Source organism: Euprymna scolopes, chromosome 9 (genome assembly GCF_053919585.1).
Source record: "Euprymna scolopes isolate OS-2025 chromosome 9, ASM5391958v1, whole genome shotgun sequence".
NCBI lineage: Eukaryota > Metazoa > Mollusca > Cephalopoda > Sepiida > Sepiolidae > Euprymna > Euprymna scolopes.
Window position 1 is genome coordinate 125,898,776 of NC_136490.1, and position 6,671 is coordinate 125,905,446.

The 6,671-nt window shown below is 35.8% G+C and overlaps 1 pseudogene; it reads right to left on the reverse strand.

Moving 5' to 3' along the window:
• Positions 1 to 388: 388 nt before the first annotated feature.
• Positions 389 to 505, reverse strand: LOC145285090 (5S ribosomal RNA; annotated as a pseudogene).
• Between the last annotated feature and the right edge of the window lie 6,166 nt (positions 506 to 6,671).

Consider the following 6,671-nt stretch of genomic DNA (forward strand, 5'->3'; position numbering starts at 1 on the left):
TATATATATATATATATACATATATATATATATATATATATATATATATATATATATATGGTAAATTGAAGAAAACCCCAAAATTCAAAAATAAGAGCGTAATTTTTTATACCATTCTATGGGGCGATAAACACTAGCAAAGGCAGAAAAGAGTTCAACACGAGTTTGAAACCGACAGTACCAATGTTGTTCTAATCTTCTGTAGGGCGCCCTCAGTCTTTGACAGACTATGGTTACCCACGAAGGAGTGCCTGCGCGTGAAAGTCTTATTGGCTGGAGGTGTGCAATCTCCAATCATACCTCTCCTGAGTGAACATTGTTAAATACCAGTGACAAGTGAAGTGTCTATACAGGACGACTAGAAACAAATGCTGAGATAAGCGGAGAGCACATACGGCGCCTAGAATTCCTAAATGGTCACCCATCTGGTACTAACTAGGCTCGCCGTTGCTAAACTCCGGTGATCTGACGAGAACCGGTGTATCAACGCGATTATGCCGTATAACTAATCTTCTATAATACATATATAAATACACATTTATTTTTTTCAACTGATAATTTTTTTAAAATTTTTTTTAGTATCCAGGATATTTTTGTGAATAAAGCTATATATATATATATATATATCATTTTTTTTTTTTTTGATAATTTTTATTTTTAATATTTTGTCAATATTTTTATAAGGATATTCAGGTAAGGTACAAATTTATTTCTTAGTTTCCCATAAAGATATGATAAAGCTTATGCATTTGAGGTTTAATTTTTTTTTTTTTTTTTTTTTTTTTTTAATAACAGAAGAAATTTAAAAATTCTAAGAATTTCAATCCTTTTGAAATATATTCTAGGATGCCAACATCTTAACGTCACAATCAGATATCGCTTCACGGCTTTCTTATTTTGGAATTAACCAAAGATTTTCCAGCTATATTTTATAATTTAAAAAGCTGGTATAACCGCTAGCCCCTCACTCAATAAAAAATAAATAAACCCGTTGATATTCCTTTTGATAAACACAATATAAACATAAAGTTCTTTTACTTTTGATTTTATTTTATAATTTTTGACTAGCTTTTATCGTTTTTCTTTACCTTTTTTTTGTCTCTGAAACCACAGTTCAAATCTGGAATATTAAATATTCCTGAATTTGTTTCATAGAAATTCTGAACCAGCAGCTTTCTCTTTAAAACGACATTAAAAAAATAAATAAATAAATAAAAATGGTTGCTTGATGGCTGTCGGCAGCATTTCTCATTATCAGCAAAACACTTGAAGAATCTCTTGAAGGATTTATTGCTGCCGGTAAACAACTCGAAATAAAAAAAAAAATTAAAGAATTATATATTTCCTCTACTTATCACTATTACGCCTACAATTACTAATTAAAACTAATGAAGTGTTTATTGTTCTTTTATGGCAATTTTCACCTTGGGTTCTTGAAATCCATTTTCTTTTTTTTTTCTTTTTTTTTTCTCTCTCGAATTTGTCTTAATTGATAATTGCACAAATCAATAAAGAAATCGCGGTGCTTAAAGAAACGGATAAAAATGTAGGAAAGTTAAACGAGTGAATTGTTTAAGATAAGCAGAAATTGAATAAAAGGGGATCGAACACGTAGGAAATTGATAGGTTTTACTTTGAAATATCTTCACTCCTGGGAGAAGTTTATAAACTAAATGAAAATTCCATGAGCAAAATTTATTTCCTAAAAGTATTCCCAACTGACTATAACATGGTCGTTTTAAAGTCTAATGTAAACAAGTTCTCAAATAATGAAATTCTACCTAATTTCCAGCATTACCGAGATCATCACGGTGTTGTCTCGCCGACTAACTGACGCTAATTAAACTTGAGTGGCATTCGGACGTTGATAAATGATAATCCCCTTGTAAAAAAAAAAAAAAAAAAAATCTTGTTCCAAAGAGAAACATTATTTCCATGATGTAAATTTTTATGGAACAAATGCACGTTCAGCACTCCAGTTATACGATAAATTTAAAAGAACAGATTTATCACGGCACTTGTACTTGTTTTTCCTCTATGCGGAGAATCGTGGTCTCTGTTTTATGCTTCTGTGTTAAATTATCATGAGCTTTAGAATTTCTTGTGATGGAGGGAGTTTGTTTTCCTTTGAGAAGTAAGTCTCTGGCGACGTGTGTTTTGAGAGAAAGAGAGAGAGAGAGAGACTAACCGTTCTTTTTCTCTTCCGGAAAACTATTTCCTGTTTTCTGACCTCCCTTTCTGAGCAGTTCCATATTTTTACATATTTTAAATTGAACATGAATTACAATTTATTCAAACTCATTTGAAAACCAATCCATTTCTACTGGCAGCAGTTTTACATTTGTATATGATTTACCTTCCAATAGGAAATATTTTAATTTCTGGTCGAAATTCTTATGGACCATGTTTGCATTCAGTACCTCAATCATATTAGAAGTTTACAAAAAAATAAAATAAAATAAATAACGGATTTAATGCAACATTCTTATTTTTACTCTTAATTCACCCAAACAACTCGTAATATCACTTGCCAGGGCCGCTGCGAGGAAGGTGGGCTCTCTCTACCGTGCTAAAAAACTTCTAACACCCGAAAGTATCCTGTACCTCTATAAGGCCACTATTCGCCCATGTATGGAGTATTGCTGTCATATTTGGGCTGGTGCATCGGCTACTAGTCTCTCGCTCCTTGACAGGGTTCAAAAGAGAGTCGCAAATCTGATAGGCCCTGAACTGGCATCTAAGCTTCAGCCTCTGTCCCATCGTCGAAACGTTGCATCCCTCTGCCTGTTCTACAAGTATTATAATGGTGAATGCTCTGAAGAACTGCAAGCACTTGTGCCCCCACGACGTGAACACCCTCGACAGACCCGACAAGCTGCAAAATCCCACCCCCACACTGTAGAGATCCCTAGATGTAAAAGATCTTTCTACTCCAGTAGTTTCTTCCCCAGAACTGCTAGACTTTGGAATTCCATTCCAGGTCACTGCTTCCCCAACTGTACTGACATGCATAAGTTCAAGTGCAACGTGAACCAACATCTCGCTGCCCTAATCCCTACATAGTACCCCAGTAGATGTTTCCCCTGATAGTAGCCCCCTACACCAAAGTGGCAATGTGCTTTGTTTGGGGTGAAAATGTAATAAAAAAAAAAGAAAAAAAAAAAGAAAATACTATTTGAAATCATGTATGTAAAAGATTATGGGAGACGTTGAAGCAGCGAGATATCTGTTCGCATTTAAGTTAAACTTTTACATATCACTAGTCAGGGAAACAGGAAATAGGGATGAATTTCTAAAGTCTAGCAGTCCAAAGAAATAAGCTATTAGAGTAGAAGGCTTCCAGGCATCTAACAATAGTGAAGCAGTATGATTTTGTTGCTTGATTAGTTAGTTGTCGAAGGGGGCACAAGTGCTATGAATTCGTCGCAGCACTTTCGATTAAAGTAATTGTAAACCAAGCAACATTGAGACAGGGATTGGAGCGAGGTTGGTAGTGCGAGATCTGTTTTTGAATGCTGTTTAATGAGAGACTAGTGGTAGATGCACATGGGCGAATAGTGGCTCTGTAGAGATATTATTTCTTATTTTTCTCTGTAGTGACTTGTGGACCCTGTTTCATTTACTGTTTCTTATTTCTCCCTTATAATGATTTTTTTTTTTTTTTGAGAGAGAGAGAGAATGAAGTCATAAAAGCCTCTGAAAGTAGTTTATTCGACACTTGTATTAAGTCAAAAAACGGAAGAATTCTTTTATCCTTTTTTCATATCTCATTTTCTCTCCTATCGATCCACCGTCTCTCTATTCTATCTCCTTTTCTCTACTCTTTCTCGTGCAAATTCCTTATACCCTCCCCTGATTCTTAGTGAGAAACCATAACAATTGCACCCCCCCACACATTCCAAAAATAAATTAATGATCAGAAAATGTAATTGATTCATAGTCATGAGATTTGCTAGTGTGATTAAGGTATTTAGTTCTTTCCCACTGCGAGAACTTAAACACCAGTGTTGAGAAGTCAGCGCTACCAGAGGAGGGGAACTCTGCCCTGCAAAAAGTGCCTGAGCAGACCTGTCAGCCCCCTAGAGAGTGCAAACTTGGCATGGTTAGGGGGCTTGCATGTCTCTAGGACCCGGATAGCTATGCTGGCAGGAGATTCATCTCCTGGTAGGGTCAACCAAGCCAGACACGTTGAAGGGTAGAGATTAGACTAAGAGCACTCACTGGTCCTCCAGGTTGGGGGTTAGAATAAGGCCAACGACCCAATTCTGTAAAAGAAAGAAAGTTACAGAAACTGCAATGACATCATCTGTGGACTTCTTGGTCCAGGAAAGGTCCTCTCTAGTAGAGTTCATGACGCGAGTGGGTGAAAGCCTTCGGGAAGCCATTACACCGACAAAAAGCATTGAGGCTGAAACCAGGGCTGGCAGAATGACATGGGACAAAGTGAAGAGGACCAGCCAGAACCAGGTCCGTTGAAGGAGCGTTGTTGCGGCCCTATGTTCCCAAACTAAACTAAACTAGACCGTCGGCATTCCCCGAAAGGGCGCCTCAGGCAATTAGCAAAAAACTAACCCCTTCTTAGAAAGAGAAGCCAAGGCCTATGAAGGTGAATCTCCTAGAATTGCACAATACTAACATCCTACCGCAGTCAACGGGGGACCAGATCATTACAGGAATGCACTAATCTCTGTTGATTTGGGGGCTTAGGATAAAAATCTCTTAACAAACTGACGTTTTTATGCATGTGGTGAGGGTATTTTACATCAAAATACAAACATATTGTTCTATAGAATTTTGAAGGCTCGAACCCTGTTCTTAATTATACAAAATATAAATTTCATAAAGAGACATCTACATTTCTATGGCATGCAAAGGTGCTTACGTGTGTCTGTGTTTGGATTTGGTGATGGCTATCTGTTTTCACAACTACTCAATTTTTAAAACCCACAAAAGATTGCTTCAGCTCTCTTTCTCTCTTCCTCCCTCCCCCTTTCTGTCGAACAACAAAAGAATTAAACAATAAATTACAGTAATTGAGCAAGGAGCCATTTACAAACGAACACATTTGATAATGTCTGTTGATTCTGACTCCAGTACAGACTGACCTTTGTCTACAGCCTCTTCCTTTTCAATAATCGAAACTATTCATACAATGGTCAGATTTCAATTGAGAAACTGACCATAAGTGCATGCCTAGACGAGTTCAAGTGCAGACTCGGGGCCATTTGAACCATCTGTCACTCCCAGAGCGATCAACTTTGAAAGTTATTAATGCCTGCATTGTCAACTGACAAATCAACTACTCTCTTTAGATGAAACTCTTCAGGAAGAAATTTATGAATTCTTCATCGGAAAACGATGGAAAAAATTTATCTGATGATACATGCAATTTGAAACTTGTCTTTAAAAAGAATAGAATTTAGTCCAATTGTACTGATTAATATTGATAATTTTTTAACGCATCCATCATTGCTTATCAAGGCCCGTGAGATATATGTATATACTAGATATCATAAAAAAGGAATGATCCCCAAATTGACCACTACTTATCTTCTTCTCTGCAACCTCTCTCTCTCACACACAGACGTGATGTTGTTAATCCCCTTATTTATATATTAAGGCGATAGCGTGTGTTATTTCCTGCATCCTGCTTACATCCGGGTCGTTTAATTGTTATACACTTCCATTTCTTGTCATAAATAATTTTACCAAGAATTCATAAGTATTGGTTTCGGTTTCGATTATAGCTGATGGCACTTAAGTCCTTTATTTTTTTATAAATAATTTTATCAAGAATTCTTCATAAGTTTTGATTTCGATGGTGGCTGAAGGAACTCAAGTTATATATATATATATATATATATATATATATATATATATATAATTCATAAGTTTTTATTTCAGTTTCGATTCAAACTAATGCACCCAAGTCATATGAATATTTTTTAAATCGCAACTTTATAATATATAAAAATCGATAGAACATTAACTCTATGATAATATATACAAAATCTGCAAGAATTAAAATATCAGATTTAAGCGTACTTTACAACCGGTCCTTGCCGGACATTCGTGTTAGCTTAAATAAATACTTTTACAGTTTTAACAAAAATAGCTACAATATCAGAGCGTTTCCATTAACACTGAACATCTACAAAATGCTAACATCAATATATTGCATATGAATGGGTCCCCTGTGGAATTTCCACAGGACCTGCTAGTTTTCTATAAATACTATTGTAACGGTACACACGTTTACCCACGTGTTAACATGTAGACACTTGAAACCTAACACTTTATTGTCTCTGTCGCAAAGGAGACCAAGTCAAGGAATAACTTGACTCATTTTTTTCCATTGAAATATTTATTTCTGGGTACTTTCCCAAATAAAACGTGATCTTCAGTCTGCACACACATTCTTCTTTTTTTATATAGTTTTTCCTTCCTCGTCGTGAGGCACTTTGCACACGGTTTGGTACATGCACAAATTCATCATACACACGTCCACGCTCCGTTAGGCTATTATGGCATGTGTTCTTTAGAATTGTATGATCTATTCCTTGCTTCCTTTGTTCCAGCTTGTTTGACTTGTTGATCTTCATCATCTTAATACCTCATTGTAATACAGCTTCCTATTCCAGTAGCTTCTTTCTAAGAACTACAGACTTGTG